General features: G+C 33.8%; 1 long non-coding RNA gene across 1 annotated transcript; it reads right to left on the bottom strand.

The window, feature by feature from the left end:
* Window positions 1-8,297: 8,297 nt before the first annotated feature.
* Window positions 8,298-16,089, bottom strand: LOC110350751 (uncharacterized). The gene is made up of 4 exons (XR_002397579.2): window positions 14,646-16,089; window positions 12,609-12,717; window positions 9,084-9,231; window positions 8,298-8,921 (listed from the first exon to the last, which is right to left on the bottom strand). It is a non-coding gene; the product is annotated as an uncharacterized LOC110350751 (long non-coding RNA).
* Window positions 16,090-18,616: the final 2,527 nt, after the last annotated feature.

Genomic DNA, 18,616 nt, shown 5'->3' with positions numbered 1-18,616 from the left:
ATAATTGTTTCTTGGGGCAAGAGTTATCAGTCCCTGCTATGCAATTGTAAAGCAGTGTGTGATAATATTTCTGGTTGTCTGATGGCTCAGACTACATGTCCAATGAGACTCTGTTCTCTGATTTATAGTTATAAAATGTTAGAACAATGAGTATATTTTCTACTTGGAAAAACTTTTGGTAATGTACTGTAAAAAATACAACTTCAGACTCTCTTGAGCAAGAAAAATGGTGGCTGAGTAAGGTCCTCCCACAATTATCTTCCTCTCAGCACACCAAGTTGAGCAGCTGCTAAAATCCAGTTGCATCATTTGGAATAAATTAAGGAAAAACACAACAATTGTATAATTTCACAAAGGGACACACTTGACATTTGTTTTCAGTGTCCTGAAACAATCAATGATTGCATTATAATGTACCTTTATGAATAAATTTAAAATTTCTGCCACATCTTAAGTTTAATGAACCAAGCATCATTATTGCAATTTTGGATATTTTGGAATGGAGAAATAAGAAGATGGGGAAGAATTAAATCATCATTAAAATATCAAACATACTTGACCTTGCCAAGCACTGAATATACCTTGCATGATAGGAGTGAAAGAGTATCCTACTGCTGGCTCTACTGTTTATGAACTTTTTTCAAGTTTTGTGACAAATTCTCCAAGCCTGTAATCTGTACTAGCACCTGAGACAGCTGTCTTTAGATACAATACCACACCTAAGTGTTCTAGTACATTCTTCAAAATGGATGAAATAGTATTTATGGTTATTTTCATTGAAATTTAGGTATCTGGTCAGTATTCTGTATATCATATTTGACTAATTTTTCTTTCCTACCCACCTTCACTCTCAGATATGTGCACAAACACCCATAGTTTGGATCATATTGGTCGCCATTTTTCAACTCCCGAGATGAGTAACCAGAGACTAGACCCATTATCTCTCATTCTTCTCAGCATTAATAACATTCTTTCAAAATTCCTAGTTTTAAGAATTTCAGATAATCAAGTCAAAGAGAATTCTGTTCTATAGATTTCATAAGGTTTAGACAACTGTGTTCCTATTGTGTTCTTTGCAATGTTGTTCAGTTACTAAAACAAAGACAGCTTTGTCCTTCTTTTTATTTTATTCCAGAGCAAACAAAAATCCTTTAGCATAATGTTTTGGTAAAATAATAATTTATTAAACTATAGTGCCCAAGAGGCAATCATATTTAACTCACATTATTATAATAAACAATATTTTGTTATATAATTTGCCAAATGTGTTTAAAGCTGCTGCTGTAATAAAAGTTCTTTCAATGTTTATATTGGCATAAACATTACCTGGCATAAATTATGGTAGTGGATAATGATGAAGACGATAAAATCTTTGGTTTTACTTTTCTCAATTATCACAAATAAAGAAGAATATATAGCATTATGTGATGACTCTCTTACTGAAAATCCATGTAAGGCTATGAATATTTTTAGTTCAGAGTAAGATTTTAAAAATTTTTAAAAGGACAATCTTCTTATTTCTTCTTCTGATTTAATTGCAGTAAAGTAAAAGAGTTAATAGAAACATAAAACATCTTCTGTTTACTAATAGATATAAATACGTCACTGCCATCAAGATGTCCTTAATAAATTTATTTGAATGTATACATTAGCTAGTAAGTCAAGTAAAAACACTTTAATGTATTTATGAAACTGCTCATTGCATTATATTTATTGAGACACTGAAACATATTTGTTGAAGGATTTGTCAAAATTTCTAATTGAACATTCTAAAAAACATTCTAATGTGAACTTAGAGAGGAAAGCATAAAAGATGTGAAGATTTATAATTCTACATGGTTTTTGATAAGTACAATTATAATAATATGGAAAGTAACTCAAAAGATTATTCATTGTAGATCATAAGACTTTTTTCTCTTCTATGGCAGGGCTCCCCATTATTTTACCATTTGTTATTTTGACAAAAGGGAGAGATTTGTAGAAATAACAGTGATGTTTGGAGACAATAGGCTTGAATAAATTTTAACCCCATTCATGGAGCACTAAAGATCTTCCCATGTTTTGGCTCTTATAGATCATATCCTGCTTGCTTTATCATATGCTTTGACCATGTTCTTCTGTTAAGGTTAATTTAAAAAATAGTTGACTTTGTCTTCTCGAAGGACAGCTGATACTATTTTTCTATTTATAATAAAAATGTTTCAGTTAAATAAGCACTTATTTTTAAGACACTATACCTATAAGACTGCAGAGGCATGGAAACTATCCTTAAAAAAAATGAGTCTATTTAAAAGAGAGAGAAAAACAGCTAATTAGGGTACAGGGAAAATTCTCAAGTATATGAATCTGGGAAAATATGTTACTATAGACTGAATTGTATCCCTCTAAACTTTATGTATCAGAGCCCTAGCCTCCCATGTGACTGAGCTGGATATAGGCCCTTTAATGTGATGATTAAGGTTAAATGAGTTCACAGCTGTGGAAGACTGACCCAAAAGAGCTGATGCTCTTAGAAGAGGAGGACATATCATCCTTCTGTTCCTGTTATGTGAAAACAGAAGGTTAAGTTGGCTGCCTGTAATTATACCAGAGCCACACCAAGATGTAATCTGATCCCAGATTTCTAGCCTGCAGCTGGAGCTCAGCTGTGCAACCATCTTGGTTTTAGCCCAAGACCCATTTCAGATGTCTCACTACAAGAGCTACAAGGTAATCATTTTGTTGCTGTTTTGAGCCACTTAATTTGCAATAATAAGTTGTTACATCAGCAAAAGGAAACCAATACAGTCACCTTTGAGCTGCCAGGTGAAGATAAAATGAACATTTGTAAGGAAAACAAAGAATTGAGTCTGTGAAAGACAATTTCATTGTCAATATGTTGCCATGAAGAAGAATTGCAGGCTCAGGTCCACCAGTGATTCAGTGTAAAGTCTGAGTTGGAAGCTGAGGCAATGCAGCCTAACAGTATTGTCAGTGAATGCAATTTGAAGCCTAGAAGGCCTTTAAAGTTCTTGAGTTTTCTTCTGAAAGAATGTGGATAGAGGTGGCATGCTTAGAGTTCACTTATCCCAAGACTGATAGCAAGGCAGTGTGATAGTGACTTAGAGTGGGACAATCATGATGACAGGAAGGCCACTGGGAAGGGTAAACAGTGTGGTCGCATGATATCCATACTCTAATCTCTTCTATTTCCCTAAGCAGACTTTATAGTTCCCTGTCTCTTTGCGTTGTTCAACCTGTGTGACTTCTCTTACCTGTGAAAAAATTTAATGGGTACTATGTTGTATGATGCAGTTAAAAGCATGATATCAACAATTAGATTTTTATCTAAATAATTCCCCATATCTGGAGGTTAAAATCCTTAGTAGCCCAAAGAATTAGTTAATTTGAATACAGGAGTACAAAGGTCTTTCTTTTTCAGCTCTTGTTACCTTCTCCAGATTGCTTGTGTTGTTCACATCAAGAATTCATGGAGGGCCAGGGGATTTAGCTCAGTGGTTCTGCTCCCTGCCTCACAAGCTCAAGGTCCCGAGTTTGGTCCCCAGTACCAAAAAAAAAAAGAATTCATGGAGTTTCTGTTCTCTGTGCTTCCATTGTACATAATCACTACTGTATATCTACGCTGCTACTTTGCTTGTCTGTGTTTGTAGCTCTTCTTTGACTTAATTAAGGCAGGAGAAGTCTTTTTTATCTTTACATATCTGGCCTTGATTAGTAAATAATGGATGCTCATTAAATGTGGGTTGGAAAACTAACAAACGAATGACAGCCTTCTTGTAGTCAGATCTATATTCTTTATCTTGCCATAGAAAATTGTTTGAATTGTTCAAGAGAAAAAAATCAACATCAAACAAAATACAAATATATAATTCAGAAGTGAAGTTGTCAAGGAATCATGGGATATTTCACATGAGAAGTGATAGGTCTTCCACTACCTCAGCAGCTATTATGTATAGTAGCTGCCCTCTTCCTATCATACCTTGCCCCCTCCTCTGTGTGACATCATGCCAAGATAGTTGCTCCCACCAAAGAACAAACCCTTCTTCCCACCATGCCCCTGTTCCCGCCTAGAGAGTAACCTAATACTTGCTCACCTCCTACCACTAGTGACATCACCGGCTCCTACATTCCCTAGTCACTACCTCACTCAACCCCGCCTCAGCCCCAGTCTCTATAAAAGACTCTCCCTGCCCCAGCCATATTGCTTTTGTCTCTCCTTTGTTCAGAGACAGCCCGGCAGATCTATTCCCCTAATAAAGGCTTGTTGTGGCCTGGTTTGGTGTTGGGTTTGGGCCCTTTTACCTGACAAGAAGAAACAGAAAACATGAGGAGATATAATACCATGTGGATTTACCTCAGATGAGTACCATGCAAATGAAAACTCTTCAGTAGTAACCATTCCTCCATACAATATCCAGAAAGGCCATATTGTTTTACTATTTAAAAGTGAGCTATACAGCTGGCTTGAAAGAAAAACAGGATTGTAGAATAAAGAGGGTAATTGTTTGAAATTCTTTATCATCATGATTATTAGAATTTTCATGACTTTGACTAATTACTCATATGTTAATTACTTCATTGCTTAACTATTTTATGTATTTATATATTTGACAAAATAACTTGATTTGTTCTCTAATTAATGTAAAGAATTTTACTGTTTTCAGAATCTACTCTATCAGCAGTAACATCAGATTTACGAAGAGATAATCTTATTAATATTAATGGTACTTTTGCCCATAAATCTCATCATGTAGCGCTGATGGAAGAGAGCTTGGTGAAAACCCAAAAAATCTCATGTGCAGTGGACATTAGCAAAAGAACAGATGATATCAAGGGACAGAAATCTTATTAAGGCGTGATCATTTAAATTATGTCCACCAGTGTTAAGAAATAATTGGCATTATATCATGGAGGAAATGGCCTTTGGTAGAGAACAGAAATAGATTCAAGCTCCTCTTCCATTTGAGAAGTGGGAATACCTGAAATGGAGAAGCCATGAGATACATATTTTAGCATAAGTATTCCGGGGAGCTCTTTGATTCCTTTTGAAATTATATTTTTCAATGCTATTTTTATTTAGTATTTCAGTTAGAAGGAACCCTCAATTAAATGCTTACTCTCCTAAATAGTTAAATCTAGTCCCTGGGTAGCTATCATTTGCTGTGCTTCCAATCCTCAAGGCATCGGAATGGGCAGCAGCTGTAGCAGCAGGGGTGAAAGTGGTATTACTCTCACAGTAATAGTGATTTCCCTCCACAGGCAGAGTTAGCCTTGGGCTGAGCAGGGTGGAGGATTCATAAAGCAGCACCTATTTCAACTTCAGAATTATCAGTCGAAAGCACAAATATACCCACAAAGGCATTTTCTGAAAATGTTTAGTTGGCAACACTTTGGAATCAATGGTTCAGCATGGGGTGAATGGGTAAATGGTTTTTTAAATAAAATCTATGATTGCTTCTCCTCTGAATAAAATCATTTCATATAATCTGTATTAAACATCATATCAAATGCAATTTGAAATGGCAAACAGTATCTTCATGACAGCAAACTAAATGAGCAAAAATGATAAGATGGAAAGAAAAATTTCCTATTTTTAATGGCTCTATAAACATCAACAAAGCGCATAGAATATTGGTTTGAATAACCTCATTTATATATTTAGAACATTTGCATTACATGTATTTAATACCTATTATGAATAATAATACTTTAGTAGGAACTGGAGGTTGAAATAGAGATAAAAATACAAATAAATATTTAATAAAAGCCATTGTGTTAAGAACCAAGGAGAAAAATGACAGGATAATATCAGAAAGACTTAACCTAGATAGAGAAGGGGATAGTGTGGAGGGGCAGAATGGGTGATTCCTTCGGAAGTCCCTCTGAGCTTGGAAGTGGTGCAGTTAGTGGAGAGATGGCTGTGGAGCTGGGAATCGAAAGCCTCTGTAGACAGAGAAGGGCTGGTTAATTACCTGAGCCTGATTCAACTTAAAAGCCAGTGTAGCTGGAATACAAAGGAGGAGAGTAACACAAAGAGAACATTCAAAGATCAGACAAGACTTTGACCTTTATGGTAAGACTGTTGGTCGGGATTCAGAAAGCTATCAAAGTCATTGGATCATTTTAAATAGATTAGTGGCATGGTTATTTCTGAGTTTCTAAAACCTCACTCTGGCTTTAATGTGGAATGTAGTTCAAATGGAGCATAGTATTCAAGGGAAGATTTTTGGGTAGAAAACTTTGTAAAACACTTGAAGCTTTTCACATAATTATTTACCAAAGGAATGTATTTCTTGATGAAAAAATTCTAGTTACTATAGCAAATAAAATAGTCTATAAATTCATTATTTGAGATTTTGTAATGTTTTAAACCAGGTACTTTATATTTAATTGAATATCATAAACTATAATTAAAAACATACTGCAAAACATTATATAACTTTACATAATAAGTCATTGATACAGACATAACAAAAAATATTGAAAAAGATAAACTTAGTCTTGGATACTTTAAAAATTACCTATTATATTATAATATTTGTATCCATTATCACCAATAAATAACTTCTTAGGAATAACAGTGAAGTGCAGACAAAGATCATAATTCTGCTTTTCCTATAACCAAAAAGCCCATAGCAAAACAAAGAAAAACCAAGAACAGTTAGCAATAATTTCATCAAAGGTAACTAGGGGGAATGTTTGTTTGTTTACCACATTAGTCCTCTTTTCTTTTAATTTGAAAAATTTAAAACACACTGATCATGTCAAATAAGTAAATAAGGGGAAAGGCTGTGGACCAGGCCATAATGCTTGGATGTCATAGACACTCAAACCGAAGAGCCATTCCTGACAGACCAGCGAAGCTGAGCTGGCCTTTCATGTCTCAGCTTTGAAAGTTCTCTTTACAAGCTTTTGTTTGTAGGGCAGTGAAGTTTGTGCCATTATTCAGAACTTGCACCCTGTGACACATTCATCAATAAAAATGTACAAGACCCTAAAGTCATTTAAAATTATCATCTAGTGACACTTACAAGTAAGGCCATAATTGGTAGGATGCTTTGCATGCAAGGTGCCTATCCCATGTCCCCTTCCGTTTACTGCTCTGCAAAGTTCCATGATGACATTTTTGTAAAGGTAAAGCTGTTGCTCAATCACCTTGGACCAGAAAAGTGGTATGCTTTTCAATCTCTGGTCTATTATAGATTTTGGTATTAATTCACATTGTCAAATCTCAGATATTTACCTATGAATCGTGTGTACTCAAAAACTTCATCATTAGTATGTTGACAAGCCTGACAGGTCAAATGTGTTTCTATTTTATTTTCAAAAGAAGAAAAATAAATTGTATATTATTGAATTTTTCAAACTCTCTAAGCCATCAAAGGTGAATTGGAGATATATTTAAACAGAAAGCAAATTTGATTATTGTGCCTACTAATTGTTATAGTACTGTTTTAAAGCTAAAGACATAGCTGTCTCTTGTAATTAAAATCTCAATTTTTATGCCCTAACAAGTAAACTTATAAAATAAAAAATTTCTGGAGCTGTCATGTTACAACTGGTTGGAACTAACTATAACATGATCCTGATCAGAATTATAGCTTTGTTCACTTAAACCTATTAGTTGTAAATTTTCCCCTGAAATCATCAAATCATTGAAAATAAGTGATGTAGCAACTAAGACACGTATATATAATACACATACACATATACAAATATTTTATATATTATACACATGTAACATAGTATGCATTTTATGTGGTTGACATTATATTTAATATACAAATTTTCCATAATCATAAACAATTTCTGGCTTTAACTCATGTCTACTTCATATTTTGAATTTTTTCTCCTATGTCTGACTTAACAGTTTTGTTTTGTTTTGGTTTGGTTTGGTTTTGGTCCCGGGAATCAAATTTGGGACCTTGCACTTGCGAGGCAGGTGGCAGAACCACTGAGCTAAATCCCTGGCCCAACAGTTTTTAATAGCAATAAAATCATCTCTTTACAATATTATTCATAGACATGATTCTGTTGAATTCTTAAAATGTCTAAATATGATAAAGAATAGCATTTTTATACTCATTTATTATATATAAATGTGAAGATTATATCCTGTCAAAAGAACACATGTCTTTTTCCATTGATATTGTTTTCAATCAGTATCTGGAAATTTAATCTAACAAACTCTCAGATTTTGATCCATAGTAAACATTTTTATGAGAGTGGGACTTTCATGATATTTCCTGGTCACTAACGACATGACACTGTAGAAAGGAACAATCTAATAGCTGAAATAAAGGGCATAAGCTGTGATTATACAAACAAAACAACAGAATAAATTAAATACATTTTAGTATCTTACTTCAAATGTGTATATAAAAATGTATTGTTAATTTCATGCATACTTTCCTTCATTCTCTGCTTTGTAACATAATACAATGTCTTGTATAAAATATATGCTTCTTAAATAACTTAACATTAAAGGCTAAAGTCCGGCTCATTTTCTGTATCAGTATTAATGTTTGCCTGCATAGAATTCTGTTTAGACTAATAACATGCCAAATGAGAGATGAGAAGCAGTGGTCTGGCCACGCCATAACCAATCAGATGGCAAGAATACGAGAGAGCAAAGTCATGCAAGAAAAACCCCAATTACTTTTTTTGTCAGAACATGGCATTAGATGAAAGGAATTCAGTAAGCATAGGTTATTTTTAGGAAGATTTTTTTCTAGTGCTTCAAATATTTAATTTAATTCAAAAAGGCTTTGAAATGAGTGCTGCTTTGATGTATGAACACTGTTAGGAGGATCATAACCAGACAATGGTTGTGCATTCAGAGCAAGTGGGTTTATTCCTTGTAAGGATCATCACATCCGGAGGGCGCTGCCAGCCAGGTAGAAATCGCTGCAGGTCTGACTCTAGAAATTAAAAGCCCATGTTACTTAGTAGTAGTGTTGATACCACTTATCCTTTTAAGATTTTATACATGGTCATTATCACATTTGATTTTACAGTCTGCTTTTGTCTTATTAATTTCTCCACCACATACAAGAAAATTTCCATAAGAACAGGGACCTTACCTGAATTCTTCACCTCTGTGGGCCCAGCCAACTTGATTAGGCACAGCAGCACATGGCAGGCATAAGGTAAACAGTCGTAGAAATGAATTGAGCGCATTTTATTCCTCATGTTCTTCTGTATTTTGTAATGTATATTTAGTGCATATTTCTGTTACAAAATGAAAACAAAAAATCATTAAACTGTACTGTTATATTTGGTATTGGTAACATTTGTGCTCAGAATCTGTTCCCATAAGAGAGAAAAACAACCCCCTACTGTGTCCGTGCAACCAACAACCTTTGGAATAATTTTGTGTAGCTTTTTAATATTTATACATTAACTAAGAACGTCAAAGAGAGTGGGAAGATGGTAAAAAAAAGATGTTTAATTTTGGATATAATGTTTTCTCCACTCTTCGTAGAGAAATGTTCAGGAACCCTTAACCAAAGAGGCATAAGTTATTTTTTAAAATTGAGATTTAAAAAATAAATATGGACATTATTTTCAATCCAAAGATTTTGGTGAGAGCCCTTTACAATTGATAAGTCTGATATCATATTGGGATATTAATTAGGAACTTTGCTAAATACCAAAATTCAGCCTGAATTTTTGAGAATGGCAGTTTCTATTATCTAGCATAGTGTCACGCCCATCATAAAGACACAGTTTTGATATATTAAAGTAATAAAGGTGAGATGAAAAAGAATACACAGTTTGGGCATGGTGGCACATGCCTGTAATCCCAGCACTTGGGAAGCTGAGGCAGAAGAATTGCCACAAATTCAATTCCAGCTTGGACTACACAGTGAGTTTGAGGACACCCTGAACTAGATAGGGTGACCCTAACTCCAAGAACAAAAATTTAAAAGAAAGGAAGAAAAAAAAAAGAAAGAAACAGAACACACAGTGTTTTATCCCAAGATATTCTCTCTGTAAAGATGTCTTGGAATTATTCTCTATTATGCCTGCTGTGTAAGATTAAGCTTAAAATGCTTAAAAGCAGAGATAAGTAGATATTCTTTAAATTACTACTGTTATACATAATAAAGTGAAGAATATTTTAATGAGTTCAGTATCCTCTACATGTACCCTAAGATGAAATTTCAAGAAATTATAACAGTATATCAGTCCACTAAACATTTGAAACCTCACTCAATAGAAGATTTGGGTAAATACTTTTAAAATATAATTTATTGTACCCATAATGGGCAGTAGACATTCTGAAATATCAGTGCCAACAGAGACAGAAACATCAAAGTTGTATGTGAGCTTATATGATGTATCAGGTAGAGTTTGGGAAACATATGGGCCATACATCATGGACAGTAACAGTGAGATAGAGGCCATACAAGAGGGAGAGTGAGGTCAGCTCCAAAGCTTAGAAAGGGCACACACTAAAGCTAAGCTGAGGTCTTTAAGTCAAAGCAGAAAACTCAGTTAAATGGAGAGTGTACAACTCTGAGTATGTTAATTTTTTCTTTTTTTGGGGGGGGTGGACTCACCAAGACAGGTGAGTACTGCTGTATTTCTAGGAAATGCTACCCAGTTGCATAGAACAGAAGCTAATCAATTTGCACTATAAAATATAAATATGTGGTCTGAAGGCATGAGCACAGCAGCTGAATTGGTCCATGCATGGATAGCCACAGTTACTTTGTTCTGGGACATCTTTATTAGTCTGTAAAATGGTAATGAGGTAGAGTGGGCACAGAAATCAGACTTTTTCATCATTGAAGTAAATAATTTTATTCAGATATTGGGAGCTTAATTGATTTTCACTAACTGCCTTTGTTCGGAAGGCTTAAAGAATATGCTTATTTTCCAGAGCATATTCATATATGCACAATTTTCTGTGTAGAAACACTTTTGTTGTTTAACCTACTCATCCTGTGAGTAGAAAAACAAAGAAGTTTGGAGACATTCAAGTCCCTATGGACCTGAGAGTAGGAAACAAGATCCTCTTCAGATTGCTCCACTTGATGCTTTTAGAGGCACCTAGTGAAGCAATTATCTCTTCAACTTGCTGTGAATGTCAGTAATAACTCAAGAATTAAAAATTGAATTTGAATGGAACTAAGATCAAAGAAAGGACAGACAAAATAAAGCAAAATCTAAAGTACCTCTGAAATGCTAAATATAGAAAGCAATTATGATCACTACTTGGCCATCATAGAATTTTGTTACTAAGAGAGCTGGTAGTAGAACCACCATGTCTGTGTTGATCCATCCCAATTCAGGCATAGTAGATTTTCAAATGAAGTAGGGAAAACTCTATCACTCCTTTTTTTGTGATAAATCAAACTTGGGAAAATAAGTCAACTAACTTTTGAGAAATCATAGTTTCATTTCATTAACAATACTTTTCCTTTAAACTTTTTCGATACACTCCACATCTAATGGAACACCTTATTGTTGCATAATTGCTGTTCATGGCTTGAGGCCTTTCTTTAAGAGAGAGAAAGCATTTGAGGTATAACATAGCTTAGTTACAACATTCTGGAGAGATGAACACAATACTGAACTTTGAAATATGTGTTTAATGTGACATCAGAAGTTCTCATCCAAATTCTGTGATAGTAAAAACAATATTTTTGGAAGCAAAAAGCAGAAAGTACAAGTCATGTGACATTCTATATTAATGATTTTAAAATGCATTTGGGTACTTAAGAATAAAATACCTTTCACAAAAAAATTTCAAATTCAATTCATTGTATCATATTTAAACAAGCCTAAAACAATAATGATTCTCTTACAAAGTCTCATTTCAGTGACTAGGTTTAGATAAGGAATAAAATGTAGGAGAGGAATTTACTTGCTAGTGTTTTTAATCCCACCTTTCTCCACTCTTAATGTGAATATATTCATACAGTCAACGTATATTTATTGATTATTTCCTGTGAGCAAGGTGCTCACCATCATGCTAGCACGGCATACTGCTTCTTTCTATACCTGTCAAAGTAGTCCCTTGGTGGTGATCCCATGAGTTTTCTTCGATGTTTTAATTATAAAAATTGTAACTATGCATGAAAGCATAAAAAAGTACACTTATCTATCAGCAAATAAGAATCCACAGCCAGTCTTGTTTCTTCTGTTCCCTCTTCCACTTTTCCAATTTCCATTTTATTTTGAAGCAAATTCTATACTTGATACCATTTTATCCATAAGTATTTCAGTAACTATCTAAACTATAAGGTTTCTTTTATAGTTAATTATGAAACTACTTTATCATTACCACACCTAAATTTTTGGCAATCTCTTAAAATCACCAAATATTCAGTGCTCAGATTTCCAATTATCTAATTTCTTTAAAAATTTTTATATGGAAGGATAGGACATTAAAAATTCACAAACTAAAAATGAAGAGATAGATGAAGTCTTCCAAAGTATAAAACTCACATAACATACAAATCAAGAAACAAAATATTCCTGGATTCTTAGAAACTTTCTCTTGCACTCTTCCAAGGGAAAATATTATCCTGATTTCTAGTATTCTAGATTAGTTACATTCATTTTGAATTTGACATACATTTATCGAGGTTACTTACTGTACACATAGTTCATTCATTCTCATTGCTGTATAGCATTCCATTGCACATCACAATGTATTATTCATTGTACTGTTAGTTCCATGTGGTGCCATATTGAATCCTGAGGCTAAAGGAAAAATAATATGAATTTCAGTTTAAGAATTTACTACTTTAATTTTATTCATCATGAGTTTTTGCATTAATTTTGATTTTTAATATTATATCAATAGTTATCACGACTATAAGATTTTTGTTGCTTCTTTTATATTTTTCTCTTAAGAACAATATTTATTTACCTCACCTTAGTCCCAGTTCTACCTACTGTAGTTAAATATGTGAGTTCTACATGGCTTGGGGCAATTATAATCAGTGTTGTGAACCTTCATTTGTTTCTTGGTAAATATATTTATGCATATTTACTAAGAATATGTATAATGAAGAACAAAATTTCTACAGGAAACTTTTTGTGCCTTGCTTTCTGTATATGTACAACATATTATTATTAACCATAAGCACGATGTTTTATAATGGATCTCTAAAACATCATCGTATGTATAACAAACTTTACATCTGTTTAATATGATTTTCCATTTCCACATTCTCATATCCCCTGGCAACCAGCCTTAAGTCACCTGTTTCTGTGATTTTGACTATTTTAGGTATTTCATAAAATGGAATTATATAATACTTGTTCTATGACTGACTTATTTTACTTAGCATAATATCTTCAAGGTTCAACCTATTATCCTTGAAACATCACAAAATCAACCTTAAAGGAATATTCTGTATACTTTTTTCTTTGAAGGAAATTCACATAGGGCCTACCCCTTGTTACTCTTCTAAAGTTTCTTTACATTAATAGGTTCTACTTTCATTGTGCTTTTCCCTCCTCTTTCAGTTTATTTGTTGAAAAAAAAACAAATTTCTTGTTCTGAACTCATCAAGAATTTTTCTAGTTTTAATCAGGATGCATTCTAAGCTGTCTCTTTATTGCCTGGTAGATCTAGAATCTTGAACAGATAAAAGATAGACTTGTTTTGACAAAACTACTTTTTAGGTTCTGGGCATGTTTTTCAATCCACAAGCACATAATGTTAGCTTGTCTCACATTTTTTTTCTAGTTTTTGACTTCTAATCCCTCTATCCATTAATCAATTACAAGTTGTGAAATGTTCTAATTCTAGTGTTTCTTCATTTATTAAGTGAAGGACCTCCAAAGGAATACAAATTTTTAATATGAGTTGGCTTTACAAAGATAAAGCTTTATCTATAGGTTTACCTTATTTATACCTTTCTTACAGCTTTGCCTATAATGGCTTACAGATAAAATAAGATAGTGTTCAATTTTTTCTCTTGAAATTGTCTATTTGTAAAATATGTTGCTTTATAGCCATCCTTCAATGATAAATATGTTTTTGATTGCTAGGAAGTCATAGATTTGAAAACATTTAACCTGTTAAATTATTTCCCTTCCTTAAGCTTAAATTGTTGCATCTTCACTTAATATGAACTAGATTGATCTTTGAGAAACTTTAAAATTTCTTACATTGTCTTACATTGTTTCTGTATTAACTTCCTGTTAGTGATAGAGAAAAGTTTTAGATAATTTAATAGATTGAATATTAAGGTAGTTGTAGAAGCAAAATAAGTAATGTGTTCTTCTAAGATTTGCTTTTCCCTTGACTCCTTGTTTAAGGTGACAATTATCTGACTCTAACCAGTAACTTCATTAACCTAACAAAGTTACCATGCCAGGGTGAATTTACAATGTATATGTGCCTATCTTGTGTCTGTGACTTGTAAATAGGAACTGGAATTGTATTTACACATCAAAGACCACTAGGGATGAGATAATGGTTAAAAAGGATATAAAAAGGGAAAAGCTGAACAAAGGGGCCAGGATACTGACCAGACTGGTTTCTGGTGTTCCTGCCCACTTGCAAAAAGAAATTTTATTTTATCCAAATTCTGTGTCTCTGTGTATTTCTTTCCAAGATTTCTGTAACATTAGTATAACACAGATTTTACACAACCATATAAAGAGAAAAGGTTCACCTGGTTCACAATTTTAGAGATTTCCTTGGTAGGTCATAGGTATTTTTCTCCTATGTTTACTTCACATGTTGTACAATTGCACATTTCACATTTAGACAATACAATTTGAGTTAATTTTTTTATATAAAGTATAAAGCCTTGCTTGAGGGTTGGTTACTTTTTGCTTGTTTTTAGTTATCATAAATAGCTTCTATTCACATTTTATGGCTTCTTTCTGTGGAAGAGAGAGGAGGAATTTGTATACTGTACTTTGATTCAGAATCTTCACTATTCTCTTTAATAGAGAAATGCTGAGAACAGTATTACTACTGTTGTGCCCAGATTGTGAGGTCCCAAAGACCACCAGGAGGCCGTTTCCGATGTAAGCGCAGGAGGGTCGTTTATTCAAGCTTAAGCAGGGACTCTCAATTGTCACCGACACAGCGGATCGAGATTGAGAGCCCCAAGTTTCAAATTAGCGGGGTTTTTATAGAGGTTACAGCAAGGTTTGGAGATTTTCTACTTAGCAGTTACATGATTGGTTAACATTTAGTGAGCATGAAGTGTACATTTTTGATTGGCTGAACTCATCAGGGATAAGGGGGGATTATGTATAGGTTTTTACAAGGAAAATGGGGACAAAGGTTAGTGGCCCACTGTCACGTATTGATGGTCAGCAGACACGGTGACTAATGGTCACGACCACTCAGCACTGACAGTCAGCACATTGACAGACGGCTCCTACAGATAGTGGGCCCAGGATGTTCATTTCCTGGGTAAACAGATGGCTGAGTAATTAACTTAGGAACTTTGGTTTGTTACAGATTGTATCTTTTGTCCTAGATCAAGCACATTTTAATCATTAATGTGAGAGGACAAAGGAGACTACTCCATTTTGGGCAAAAGTGGAGTCATTCTGGTTTCACATAAGCAAAATGGAGTCACTTTGGTCTCACACTACTAAGATGAGAAACAAGATAAAGATGAATACTGTGAGACCAAAACGACTCCATTTTGCTAAAATCCACTATTCCCCTAGTCTCTGTTGTCCTCACAAATTAATGGTTAAAATGTGCTTTCTCTGGGACAAAAGACACAATCTGTAACGAAGCAAAGTTCCTAAATTAGTTACTCAACCATCTGTTTGCCCAGGAAATGAACGTTCCGGGTCTACTATCTATAGAACAACCTGTCAATGTGCTGACCATCAGTACGTGACAGTCGACCACTAACCTTTGTCCCTCTTTTCCCCCGTAAAACCTACATGTAACCGCCCCTCAAACTCCCGATGGGCCTAGCCAATCAGAAATATACAGTTCATGCTTGCAAAATGCCAACCAATCATGTAACTGCTAAGTGAAAAATCTCCAAACCTTGCTGTAACCACAATAAAAAACCCTCTAATTTGAAATTCGGGGCTCTCAATCCTGACCCGCTGCGTCGGCGGCGACGGTTGAGAGTCCCTGCTCGAGCTTGAATAAACGACCCTCGTGTGTTTGCATCAGAATCAGCTCCTTGGTGGTCTTTGGGGACTTCGCGATCTGGGCACAACAAATACTATTCTACTCTTATTGCCAGTGCAATTACAAAGAATAAATTAATTAGATGCATAAAAGGTATAAAAAAGTAGAAGAATCTCCATTTAGAGATATGATAGAACATCATAAAACAATAATAATAAATGATGAAGTTAAGTGAAATAATAAAATAATTCATTCAAGTGGCAGACTATAAAATTAATTTTCAAAAAGTAATAGTTTTTCAACTTACAAATAATAAAGAGATGACAGAAAAAAATCAATTTATAATAACACCAAAATCATTACCAAGAAAAGAAGGAAGAAATCTAACAAAAAATGTCTGAATCTTATATGGGAACATTTATAGCATTGTTTAAGGCCACAAAAGTAGAACTGAACAAAACAAACAATAATACAGTATTCAAAAGATGACAGAGAATAGAGACAGAGAATGCCTAGGTCCATGACCCTCGGTGTATTCACATGTGAAGATGGTAGGGAATGGTAAAAGAAGGGAAATAAAATTAAGAAAGGACAATTAGCTAACAAACAAATTATTTATATCTTACACTGTTATTCTCAAATAAATATTTAAAGATGCTTCAGATGTGAGTTTTATAAAGTCATGAAAGATACGAGATCCTGCTATTTTAACAAAGCAACCTACTGATATATTCATTGTTCAAGCCAGATGGTTCATGGTTGTTTTGTATCATTTGAAAAACAACAATTATTATTTCTGAATTGAATTAATGATTTCAATATTTAAAGAATATTAATTGTAAACTAAATGATGGTTCTTATAATGAAGTCTACCAACTCCCCCTAATTTTCTTCTGCACACATTCTCCTTGATGAATAATTAAAAGATCTTTGGAATCATTCAGAAAATCATCATTTTTCTATGCTGTACAGAATTATGAAAATACAGCTTTTCAAAGAACAAAATTCATTTCTTGGGGAAAACAAATCCCAAAATAACATGGCGTACTAAAGAACACTTTTTAATTATTAAATAGTCATTTTCCACAACCATTCAAATCAGATATTTGCGTGAAGCATGTAAACTCTGAACAGTGCCTAACCTGGGCTGTCTCATCTGTGTGGCCCATGTTAAAACCAGAGATAATAAATAGAGCCCACTGTGCCTGATACACTATTTAGAGTAGCTAAGGAGAGTAGAACATTTGCTGTTTTTAATCATTAGCTTGAAATGACTGATCAGCAGTCTTACTGGAGTGCTAGTCATTTAAATATAAAAGCACTTTGAAGTTTCTAATTTTAGAAAGAACTAATTTAGTAAACAGCCAAGTTAATCATCGTGGATATCTTAGTGTCAAGAAAGGCAATTCATAATTTTGAAGAACAGAGGAATGAAGTAAAAGGAAATCTCATCAAGTTAATGTGATTTGTTTCCCAAAATATTATTTAAGTGAAAACTAAACTTGAGTTACTTTGACACAGACTGAGTCTAGCAAATAAACAAGAGAAAGCTGACTTACTTCCAAGTTTGAAGGTCCTTGTCATTTGTAATTGTCCTTTTTGAAAGCAACTGATCGCTTCAGAAATGTCTATTGTCATCATCTAACAAGGCTTATATTAACCAAACTTGGCCATGCCAAAAGGCTGGGATGACTATTCCTTATAATTACTTGTTACACTTAGAGTGCAAAGTAAGATCAGGGAAGGTTTCTGTTCCATAAGATGGTCAAAGAATTACAGAAGAAGTGGGAGAAGAACATTTAATTCATCTTTAAAACTAAGAAAGCTGTCGATGAAAGCAGGGTTTCATAGTGTAATTTTCAAGAATAAAAGATGAAGAAATTATAGATGGGTAGACAGAATTCTCAATAATAAAATTCTTAGTACTTCATAAGTCCTCTCCCTACTTTCTGCATACTTCATTTAAGGTTTGTCATGTTTCTCCACTGTGCCTATTAATATTTAGTCTAAGAATAAAGGAATATATTGAAGGGACTGATGTTAATTATTATATGGCTATTCGTGAAAGTAAATTTTTTTTTTTTTGTACTAGGGATTGAACTCAGGTCCTTGTGCTTGCGAGGCAGGAGATGGAACCACTGAGCTAAATCCCCAGCCCTAGGTAAATATTTTTAACAGGAATTTGTAATAATAAATGCTTATCCTAAATAAATTAATACAACTCTGCAGAGTCAGTTAAGAAAAACTCCAGAATGCACAGCAGCAAACCCACACCCAGATTATAATTTTGATGATATGCTGGTATAATGAAATTGGTCATAGCATAGATAATTTTTATCTGATACTAGGCTAGAGAAACTAGAGTATTATTTAGAAGTCGTTGTTTAAAAATCTAATAGAGAATGAGTTCCAAAAATGTCATAAAAGGTGAAAATACGTAGACTTGCAGACCTCACATAAAGGAATGTTGACAAACAGGCAAGCCAGTAACAGGAAAGCATTACTGAAAACTTTGACATTTTTATGAGT

The sequence above is a fragment of the Heterocephalus glaber genome, unplaced genomic scaffold (assembly GCF_053883595.1).
Source record: "Heterocephalus glaber isolate CG9 unplaced genomic scaffold, H.glaber_assembly_v1.0 deba00000901, whole genome shotgun sequence".
NCBI classification, from domain to species: Eukaryota; Metazoa; Chordata; class Mammalia; order Rodentia; family Bathyergidae; genus Heterocephalus; species Heterocephalus glaber.
Note: the sequence above shows the minus strand (reverse complement) of the source record. Positions and strands in the feature narration are given on the sequence as shown.